Below are 12,092 nucleotides of genomic sequence, written 5' to 3'. Positions count from 1 at the left end.
CGGGAACGAGGAACCCAATTAAAAAATGCTCACTGCGCAGTCGCTCTGACCGCACGGCCCTCTGGGCCTTGTAGTTCTTTGAGTGGGACTTGCCGGCAGCCAGTCTGTTTAAAGTGGGTGAGCAGAGCCATCAACAACTAACTACCTTAACGTACGAAGTTCCTTACATCTGTAGATTTTACAGGCGAGAGGGTCTCTGAGTTTAACATATCAGTAGTGATAATACAAGATATGATATAAAGCCTTAATTTGGGAAACTAATACTGTATTAATACTTGAAGGCTGTTACACCTAGTACTGCTTAAGAGTATTGAATAGGATGCAAAGTCTGGGTGATTCCCCTCTATAAGCCACCCTCCGTGCTTATAGTTAATAGTTCTGTTAGCATTCATCTATTTTAAGTTTTGCTTCACAAACGAATTCTTTAAAGAACAGTGTGGGGGTGGGGCAAATAGAGACGATGCTAGAAACAAAGACCAAGGAGCTAAGATTTAATTCAGCAGATGATTTGGAGCCGAAGGAGGACGGAGACATGTAAGAAAGACAAGTCTTTCTTTTTGAGATAGTGTTTTCCTGTGTAGCCCTGGCTGCCCTGTAACTCTTTCTATAGACCAGGCTGGCCTGGATCAGATAGTAGTTTGACTCTATCTCCCAAGTGTTAGGATCAAAGGTGTTTGCCACTGTATGCTCAAGAAAGACAATTCTTAGTTTGGCAGTTGTGGCACATACCTTCAGTCCTAGAGGCAGATCACTGTGAGTTCAAGGCCAGTCTGGTTACAGAGCTAGTTCTAGGGTGCCCAAGAGGATACAAAGAAACTCTGTCTCAAAACACCAAAAACAAAGTGTCTTAATGTATCCATTACTGTGAAGAGATACCATAACCAAGGCAACTTTTATAACAGAAAATATTTAGTTGCGGCTGGCTTACACTTTCAGAGGTTAAGTTCATTATCATCATAGCAGCATCTGGGCAGACATGGTGCTGGAGAAGGAGCTGAGAGTTCTGCACCCCAATTCGAAGGCAGCAAAGAGAGACTACTATGTCTCAGCCTGGGCAGAGCTTGAGTATAATATATAGATTTCCTTAAAGCCTCACATCCACAGTGCCACACTCCCTCCAACAAGTCTACACCTTCTTAAAGTACTGCTCCCTGTACCAAGCATAATCACATCACCACACCAACAAAACAAACAAAAGGACAATGCTTGAGGTAAACTGGGTTTCTATGGTAATGAGAGACAAAAGAGGCTACTGAGGACAATGTTCAAATAATTAATATGGGACATCAGAAAGGCATAGACCAAAACCCAGGATGTAGGATTGAAAGAAAGGGATGGATCCGTGTTCTTACAGTCAAGTCTCATTTTCCACAGAGGCAATCATTTGGGATGCTTGTACCGTGATGATCTCTCAATGTCCTATGGTTATACAGAAAACAGCAATTTTACTACAACACAATTGTGAAAGTAGATCTGTAAAACTGATTGGGTGACATAGTGTTAAAGGCTCTTACTGCCATGTTTGACTACCTGAGTACAGTCTCAGATAGATGGAGAAAACAGACTCTCTCAGGTGGTTCTCTGACCTTCACATGGGTGTTGTAGTAGTTTTACACACACACACTCACATACACAAACATACACCCATACACTCATACACTACATGTAACAAAACTTATTTTATAATTTTATTTTATGTGTATAGGTGTTTTGTCTGCATGTATATCTGTAACCACATGCATGTCTGGTGCACAAAGAGGCTAGAAAGAAGAGGGCATTGGACTCCCTGGTACTAGACTAGCAGAAGTTTGTGAGCCACCATGTGGGTGTTGGGAATTAAACACAGGTTCTCTGGAAGAGTAGTCATTTCTCTCAACTGAGCTCTTCAACCCAATAAAATTTATTTTTTAAATGACTTGCCATAGGCAATGCTTTCCTTTAGTTATGTACACTGTGGGTTTGGTTCACTTGTGCTGGGATATCTCCCCAAGATCTTTTGGCTTTTAGAGTCTCTGTTTCGAAGACTGGTGTAATTCTGATAGATCTGCCTTTATATATTACTTGACCTTTCCCCCTTGCTGCTTTCAATATTCTTTCTTTGTTCTGTGCATTTGGAGTTTTATTATGTGCCGGGAAGAATTTCTTTTCTGGTCCAATTTATTTGATGTTCTGTAGGCTTCTGATATGTCTATGGGCATCTCTTTCTTTAGGTTAGGGAAGTTTTCTTCTATAATTTTGTTGAAGATGTTTACTGACCCTTTGAATTGAGAATCTTCAGTCTCTTCTACACCTATTATTCTTAGGTTTGGTCTTTTCATTGTGTGCTGAATTTCTTGAATGTTTTGAGTTAGAAGCTTTTTGCTTATTGTATTTTCCTTGACTGTTGTGTCAATGTCTTCTGTGGTATCTTCTACACCTGAGATTCTCTCTTCTATCTCTTGTATTCTGTTTGTGATGCTTGCATCTGTGACTCATGCTCTCTTTCCTAGGTTTTCCATCTCCGGGATTGTCTCTCTTTGTGTTTTCGTCAATGTTTCTATTTCCATGTTTAAATCCTGGATGATTTTGTTCAATTCCTTCACCTGTTTGATTGTGTTTTTCTGTATTTGTTTAAGAGTTTTTTTGTGCTTCCTCTTTAAGGGCTTCTACTTATCTTTGTTCTGTTTACCTATGTTCTCCTGTATTTCTTTAAGGGAGTTACTTATGTTCTTCTTAATGCCTTCCATCAGCTCCATGAGATGGGATTTTAGATGTGAATCTTGCTTTTCAGGTGTGTTGGAGTATCCAGGGCTTGGTATGGTGAGAGAACTGAGTTATGATGTTGCCAAGTAGTATTGTTTTTTGTTGCCTATGTTCTTGCAATTGCTTCTCATCATCTGGTTATCTCTGGTGTTAACTGGTTTTGCTCTCTCTACTGGAGCCTGTCCCTCCTGTGATCCTGTGATCCTGTGATCCTGTGATCCTGTGATCCTGTGATCCTGTGATCCTGTTATCCTGGGTGTGTAAGAACTTCTGAGGGTCAAGTTGCATCTGGGTGTTGGCTGAGTGGGTGTGGTTCCAGAGCACAGACTCCACTTCTGGATGCAGGTGCAAACTAGAAGGAACCCATGTCTCCTACTGTGTCAAGGTCCCGATCATTAATTGTTAGTTTTAATGCCTGTTCTATTGGTGTCCTCTTCAGATGGGTCTATTTTATGATAAGTTCAAACCTATTCACTACTTTCTCTTCTCCCAAATTTAGGATACCTAGCCTTATGTTGAATTCTTTGATCGTTCTTATGTCTAGTTGGGACATTAACTAGTTCTGGGTTTTGTATACAGTGATAAATATGGATCTATTTTATTCTAGTACATGCAGTTTGACCAGCACCATTCGTAGAGATGCTGTCTTTTCTCCAGTGTGTATTTTTGGCTTCTTTGTAAAGAACCAGGTGTCTGTAGCTGTGTGGAATTATATCTGTGTCTTCTATTCCTGTGAATAACATGTTTATTTTTATGACAATGCCATGTTGATTTTATTCCTATAGTTGTGTAACGCATCTTGAAATCTGGGATAGCTCCAGCATTTCTTTTATTATTCAGGATTGTTTTAGCCATCTTGTGGCTTATGTGTATTTGCACATGTGTGTTTGTGTGTTTGTGTGTGTGTGGTGTGTTTCCAAATGAAGTTTAAATTTTTTTTCAAGCTGGGAAGTGGTGGCACACACCATTAATCCCAGTGCTTGGGAGGCAGAGGCAGGCAGATTTCTGAGTTCGAGGCCAGCCTGGTCTACAGATGTGCCCTTTCCCCCAGCCTTGAGCGGGCCTGAGAGATCTTGTTACCACAATAGACCAAACAATAGGACTCGGGAGGCATTGCCTGCCTTGGCATTGCGGGCCTTAGCGCCTCCTTGGCTGCCCTGTAGCCTGGAACACAAGCTGATGAGAATAGACTGCCTGCTGAGCTTGCTTGAGACATCTCCGGCCTGCTATTAAGTATGGATTCCTCTCACCTCCAGCAGGATGGATTCAGCTCACCCCTAGCCGGCTGAAGCAAGAAGGAACTCTGTGGGTGGGGGTGGGTTATCCCCTTTAAATTAGAAGCTGAACATTAAAGCATTGAGCCTCGATCAGAAACCTTTGTCCTGGCTTCATCTCTTCCCGCCCTCCTGTCCCTCTTCCATTCCCAGGCTCTCTTTCAGGTGAACCTGGTTGACTATGGCCGATGGCCCTCAACATACAGAGTGAGTTCCAGGACAGTCAGGGCTATGCAGAGAAACCCTGTCTCTAAACACTGTCTGCCCCCAACCCAAAAAAGATTTTTTTCAATCTCTGTGGAGATTGATAATGAAAAGGGGTTCATTTACACAATGGAATATTATTCAACTATTAAGAAGAACAAAATTGGGCTGGAGAGATGGCTCAGCCATTAAAGGCTAGACTCAACCAAAAATATAAGAACAAAATTATGCAGTCTCTGTATAATGAGGGAGGCCTTGCCCAACTAGACATCTTATGCCACTAAGTAAACTCTTTGTGCCATAATGGGTTACATCTTGTTGTGTTGTTGGCCATATACCCCTGCCCACTATGAAATATTACAGGCTATTTGTTACTCTCTGCAACATGACAATAAAGCTCTATCGCAGAAGACATTACTTACTTAAGTTAACAAACATGGAGAAATTGATCTTGTGCCCAACTATGATCTTCACATCACTGACTAGCATTCATGGTGCTAGAAATGTACTTTGCACATTACTGGAGGAGAAAAGAAATCATCACTGTCACTGAGCTATAAACCTTGTGACCTACAACAGGGAATCTACCTATAAGATACACTGTTACAATACTGGCACAAATGTTATGGGAATAATGAACCACTTTTTTTGTATTAGATTAAGGCATACTCCATTAGATATAACTCAACATTGTCTAAGTGGACAAGAACCTGAGACTAGATAGGTCATGGATCCTAGGGGAAAACCTACTGCTAGAATTCTGGTAAGGGAACATAGCAACTGCATGACTCTTAATGACATGCTGTCAATACCCACAGATCAATGTATTAGTCAACCTTCATCAGAGAATCATCTTCTTGAAGAAGATAGAAATTAACACAGATTCATACCTGTACAGTGTGTAGAGAGTGAAAGACTTTGGAGCACTTAGGCCTAAATGAATGTCTTTATCAAATGCCTGCTCTCAAGATTCAGGGATTTATGTGGAAGAGGAGGCAGAAAAACTGTAAGAGTCAGAGGTGGCTGATGACTCCAAGAAGACAATGTCTTCCAGACACATCAGGACGTATGTGATACTTAAGGAGAATATGAAAGCATGCTTAAGACCTGGACAAGTTCAAATCAGACAAAATCCTAGCACTGAGAAGAGGGAGTCACACAAAGTCATACTAACCAAGAAGCTATTTATGACTGGGAAAAGAAAAAAATCAGTTTTTTCCTAATGCATTGTCCCTGTGTACATAAACCACACTGCAGGGCAGCTCCCAAACCCAAGAATAGTTGACCAACACAAAACAGACTCACTCACTCTCTCTCTCTCTCTCTCTCTCTCTCTCTCTCTCTCTCTCTCTCTCTCTGTCTCCTCTGCTGTCTGTTTTGTTTTGGTATTGGTCTTACTGAGTTTTTGGTTATCCACTTGTTTTAATTTTTATTTTTTTGTTTTTAAGAGATAAATAAATAAATAAATAAATAAATAGAGGTAGATAGATACTGGGTAGGTAGGGAGCTGGAGAGAATCTGGGAGGGGTTGAGGGAGGGAAGGTATTATTAAAATGTATCCCACGAAAAATATTTATATAAAGAAATCAGAAAATAATCAAACAAAACTTTGAGAACCCAATAATAAAAACAGAACTAAGAACGACAATAAAACAATAGCAGCAGCAGCAGCAACAACAACAGAGAAAATATGTGGTCTTTATGTAAAGATAATTTTCCCTCTTCTTTCCTAATATAGTCACATCTTAGGTTTTCTTGCACATGTGAAATCTATAACGTTTAAACTATATATAACGTGTATATGTAGAGACCTGAGAGGAGAAATAGAATTATGTGTGTGTGGAGGGGGATGAGGGAGGGGAGGTGGAGAAGGGATGAAGGAGAGTGACGGGGATGACTGAGAGCAAAGTAAAATGAATGTATGAAAGTGTCGTAATGAAATCATTACTGTGTGCTAATAAAACTTTTTTTTTGTTTTATTTTGTTTTTGTTTTTGGAGACAGGGTTTCTCTGGAACTCACTCTGTAGATCAGGCTGGCCTCGAACTCAGAAATCTGCCTGCCTCTGCCTCCGAAGTGCTGGGATTAAAGGCATGCGCCACCACTGCCTGGCTCTAGCAAAACTTAATAAACAATCTCTCACCCATATTTCTGTAAGTAACCACAATAAAATTCATTGGTTCACCAAGCTGGACTTTGGTGGTATCCATACTTTGGTCTGTTGTGGGTTCCCTATCTGGGGAGGACACTTGTCTCCTCACCCCAGGAAGAGTTGTGTCACAGAGGTTTGCACACATTCTCCCTATGTCTGTTACTGTCTATTTGATTCTACCAACCTAGTGAATGATGCTGGATAGCCCAGCAGAGTTCCTGACTGTGAATTGGATTTAATCTTGAACTTCAAAAAGAAAATCCTTTCTTTAACCATCTTCTGGCCTCTGTCACCTCTCTTTGCCCTTGGCAGAAGTGAGCTGCTGTTCAGGTCTGAAAAGGTCAGGCTCATGACCTTCATTTTTATTCACCTTCCTACCAATTGGGTCTAAGCCTGCTATTTCCTTAGCTGTTTCTAAAAGGTGTGTGTATGTGTGTATGTGTGTGTGTGTGTGTGTGTGTGTGTAGGTGTAATCAACATCTACCTGCAATGAACAAAATTACTTTTCTATGGGCTAATTCTGGCCCTATCCATTTAGATAGAAGACAAATTTGCACTCTCTTAGTTTTCTGGATCCCTCCCAGAGAAATACTCTCATGTATAGATGTTTTTCTTTATTGCGCTTGGAAACATTTATGTTTACCGTTGTCAGGAACTAGCATTTTAGAGTAGGTTGTTTTTGTTCTTGTGATTTTCAGAAACATGAAGTGAGGGATTCATCTACTACAGGGAAACTAGCTTCTCACTGTTTAAACACTAATAGACCTGTGGAGGTGGTTCTGTGGGTAAAGGATGAGATCCAGAATTTGGATCACCAGAACCAACATGAAAATCTGAGTGTGCATGGAAGCCAGCCTGTGATTCCAGTATGCAGGAGGTGGAGACACGGAATCCCCACAGCAAACTAGCTAGCCAGACTGGCCAAACAGCAAACTATGGTTCAGCAAGAGCCCCTGCTTCAATCTGTAAGAGGAAGAGTGATCTAAGGATACATGCAGTGTCAACCTCAGATCTCTGCATGCACATGCACCTCCAAAGACATAAGCTCCCACTTCCATGAGACATACACATATCTTGGAGGTTTCAGATGCTCAAAGCCAGGCCCAGTGTGGCACACTCTTCCTGCTCCCTGCCAGTTCAGATGAAGAACTCTCTGTTTCCTCTCCAGGACCACTTCTGCCGACATGCTGCCAGGCTTCTCACAGTGACAATAAAGAATCTCTGAAACTGTAAGCCAGCCTCAATTAAATGCTTTCCTTTATAAGAGTTGCCATAGTCATGGTGTCTCATCACAGCAATAGAAACCCTAAGGCAGACTGTAGAGTAGTGGCCTCAGATATCAGATGGTTGCCTTCTGAGCCACAGAATGCTAGGTAGTAATGAAGATTTTCAAAGTATATGGCAGGGCTCAGAGCAAGGGGTTAATTGTTCCCCTGCCAAACTATTCTATAGAAAAACGAATCATTTTGGGTCTAAAGCTTCATCTTTGTGGTTCAGATACCCTTAAGATTTGAGCCAGTGCTCCAAAGAACTAATTACATCTGGGAAGGAATGGAATCTGCAGGACCCACAGAGCTTTTAAATAAATATCAGTGTTAGTGAGAAAGCAGCCAATAGCAATGCTTCTCTCCTACTCCCCCACCCCAAGAACAGCTCAGTCCAAAGGGGCTGCAGAATCAAAGCCATGGGTAGTCAAAACTTGACTTTTGATATTTCAGAACACTTTTGGCTAACTTAATAATAAAAATTAGTGTAATATTTAGTAAGTATCTTAGTTAGGGTTATACTGCTGTGAACAGAAACCATGACCAAGGCAACCCTTATAAGGATGACATTTAATTGGGGCTGGCTTATAGGTTCAGAGGTTCAGTCCATTAACAAGGAGCATGGCAGCATCCAAGCAGACATGGGGCTGGAGGGGCTGAGAGCTCCACCTCTTGTTCCGAAGGCAGATAGCAGAAGAGTCACTTCCAGGCAGCTAGGATGAGGGTCTTAAAGCCTAAACTCACAGGGACACACCTACTCCAACAAGGCTACATTTCTTAATAGTGCCACTTCCTGGGACAAACATAAACAAATCATCACATTCTGCTCCCTGGCTCCCATAAGCTTATTCGATCACATGAGCCTATGGGGGCCATACCTACCCATAGCATTATACAAAATACATTTGTCCAACTTCCTAAGCCCCCATAGTCTATAGCAGTCTCAACAATGTTAAAAGTCCAAAGTTCAAGGTCTCGTCTGAGATTCATCCAATCACATAACTGTAATCTTCAAAGCAAGACAGGAAACCAGCTGGGCAAACTCCAAACTCTGCATCTCCATGGCTGATGTCAAAGCGATCTTCAGATCTCCGACTCTTTATTGGCTTTATTGACTGCAACAAATTTCTTTTTCCTGGGCTGATTCTACTCCCTGTTAGCAGTTTTCCTCAGCAGATAGCCCTCATGGCTCTGGCATCTTGAACATCTTGGAGTCTCCAAGGTAACTTCTATGTTACAGCTTCTTGTTTCAATGTCTGAGATCCACACGTGATCTTCTGGGCAACTTCACCAGCTCTGCCCTCTGTAGCACTCTAAGCTCAGGTTGATCCACTCCATTACCATTGCTGTTCATGGTGATCATCCCATGGTACTGGCATCTCTAATACATTGGGGTCTTCTGCTGCAACGAGGCTTCACCAATAGCCTCTCATAGGTTGTATTCATGATGTCAAGTCTCAGATACTTTGGATGACCCCTTCAGTCCTGGGCTGTCAGATACAACTGAGACTGTACTTTCACCAGTGGCCTTCCAAGGCCTCTCACAGTGCCAAGTCTCAGCTGCTCTCTATGTCCCCTTCATGCCTTCAAAACAAGTACCATCTGGGTGACTCTTGCACATTACCAAGTACAGCTGCAGCACAAGGTACAACCTTGCCTATCTCTGGAACACAGCTTCTTTGTGCTCTCAGAAAATACTTCCCAGAAGATTTTGAGATGCCAAATTTTTTAAGTTCAGAATCCATTTAGAGAACCTGACCTAAGTTTGAACTCAGCTAAACTAACAGGCTGGTAACTAGCATTAGCTTCCAAGTTGCTCCCCACAAAACGTAAGCCTAGCTCCAGTCTCTAGGCTAACCCTCAACAAGACCAGTGTCTCCAGGTTACACCCCAAAGACCAGCATCTCCAGGTGAATCCTCCAACAAAACTGCACCCTCAGGTTACTAGTCCACTCCCTGCCTAATGACCACCAATGCAAAGGGGAGCAGAAATTAAATTTATGTGTGACTCCCAGCACCAGCCAATTATGTTAAAGGTCAGAGTGGCTTTCTAATTGGATGCTTGCACATGTACTCTCTGCTTGCTGCTGACTATAAAGCCTTGCCCTGTTAGACATTTGGGGCTCCCTCACTACCAAAATTGTTCTGTGTGACAGCAGTGGATTTGGGTGGGGGTGAGCTAGCTCAAATAGAATAAAGACCCTTCTGTGAGTTGCATCAGATCAGCTCCTGTTCGTGTTTTGAGGATCGCTAACATTTTCCTGGCATTACATTTTGTTGTGTTGGCCGGGAAGTTGCCCATGACACACAGGACTACCAATCTGGAGGGTCTTGAAGCTGGCAAAACTAGTCTAGGTATTTGTGTTTTTATGTTTTTAACACTGTGTTAAGCTTCCTGCTTCTTGCCTGTCTGAGGGCTGAATTTGTCTGAGTGTTAGAAACTTTCTGTGAGGTCTACTGAGCAGAATGAAAACTTGGGTAAAGATCAATGACTTATATCGCCACGGTACTTTTTCCAGGTCTGAGTAAAATCAATACTGAGGGTTGTCATGTGTGTCAGCGCCCCCTTCTGGTTAATTTTTGTTATTGTGGGCTGTACCTTTTTCTGATTTTGGTTTTGGTTGCAGGCTGTCTCTGTTCACAGAGTCTGCGTGGCACCACATCCGGTTTTCTGTGCGGGCCACCTACTGGTTGGTTCTTGTTACTGTAAGCCATGTCTTTTTATGGTTTTGGTTGGCTTTTGTTTCTGGTTGTGCCTTTTTCTGTTTACTGATTCTAAATGGTGCCACATCTTTATGGGAACAAGGCCTTGACTTTGTTCCTTGTCTGATTTGAGGTTAAGACAGAGGTATCTGGGAGCTGTAGCTACAGCAGGGTCAGGAGACTTCCTGAGTCTTGGTCTGAGGTGGGTGTGGGCTTAGGGGAGTTGAGAGATGTCCACCAGTCTGGTTCTCTTCTTGTGTGTGTGCACCACTTTTGATTGTTTCTCATGTCTACTTGATAGAGAGAACTGGTTGAATTTGTGTTTTGGGTGTCATTGAGAGGTCTTTTTCATGAGTGCAACTTTCTGGTTGTTTCTTGTTTGTGCTGCATAGACATGGAAGGTTTAATTTGTGTTTTTGTGTTTCTTGTTATGAGATGACATTGAGGTGACCTTGACGAGGTGACCTTGATGAGGTGACCTTGATGAGGTGACCTTGATGAGATAACTCTGACAAAATGACTTTGACAGACTTATCAGCATGAGGGAGGCTACATCTACCACATTCTATGGGTTCCCTTAACCACAGAAGAGGACAGGAAGCTGGTTCCTGACCCCACAGGGGAATTGCTACTCCCCCGCCACCCCCATATGCTTGCTTCCCCCTGACTCGCCCTGACTGGCATTTTAACACTGTTGAAGATAAGAGGAGGTTGTTGGTCTACCAGCAGGCTCTGTTGGCAGGTCTCAAGGCAGCCGAAAGACAACCCACAAATTTGGACAGAGTGTATGACATTAGGCAGGGAGAAAATAAAAGCCCTACAGAGAGGGTCATAGAGACATTTCAACAACACAGCCCCATGGACTCTGAATCACCAGAAACAAAGGCAGCAGTTGCACCCTAGCTTTTATTAATCAGACAACACTAGATGTTAAGAGAAAGCTCCAGAGAGTTGAGAGGTTAGGAAAAAAGAGTCTGGGGACTTAGTGATAGTTGCAGAGAGAATATTTAATAAAGAAAAACTACAGAAGACAAGCAGATGAGAGGATAAAAGCAACAGACTCGAGACCTGGCAAAGATCCTGTTGGCAGCCTTGGCCAAACCAGAAGACTCTAAGAGAAGCCTAAAGCAGATAGCTTCAGAAGAAACAGATAAGGGGGCCCCTAAAGATCAAAAATGCCCCCTCCCCAAGTCCAGCATACTTCTAAAAGTAAAAGGGAAACCCATCAGATTTTTTGTTGATAATTAATGAAAGTCAACATTCTGTATTGCTAAAACCTGAAGATAAAGTATCTTCATCAGTTTATAAATGACTTCCCGGTGGCAACAGAGTCAAAATAAAACCACAAGGCCTCTTAGAGGCCTTAAAAAAATTCAGATGAATCTCAATAAGAAGGAAGATCAAAGAGTGGATGTTTTAGTCCTGTTTAGAAGGGTTAACAAAATATTCTCAGGAGGTAGAGGGTAGGAAGAAGAAAGGAGGGGGAAGGGGAAAAGGGGAGCAGAACAGGTGTGGGAGGAGATGTAGGAGATGTACAGAGGGTCAGGAAATTGAACAGAGGTATGTAGCAATGAGGGATGGGGACTGGATAACCAACAGTAAGTCCCAGATGCCAGGAAAGCAAGACCCTCCAAGTACCCCACGGGGAAGACATTAGCTAAAATACTCAACAAAAAGTAGAGAGAACCTGTAGAGACCATATCCAGAGGTTAGGCAGGGAACCCCAGTTGAGGGATGAGGCCACCCACCCATC

The sequence above is a fragment of the Grammomys surdaster genome, unplaced genomic scaffold, assembly GCF_004785775.1.
Source record: "Grammomys surdaster isolate TR1022 unplaced genomic scaffold, NIH_TR_1.0 210, whole genome shotgun sequence".
In the NCBI taxonomy this organism is placed as follows: Eukaryota; Metazoa; Chordata; class Mammalia; order Rodentia; family Muridae; genus Grammomys; species Grammomys surdaster.
This window is presented reverse-complemented; position numbering follows the sequence as displayed.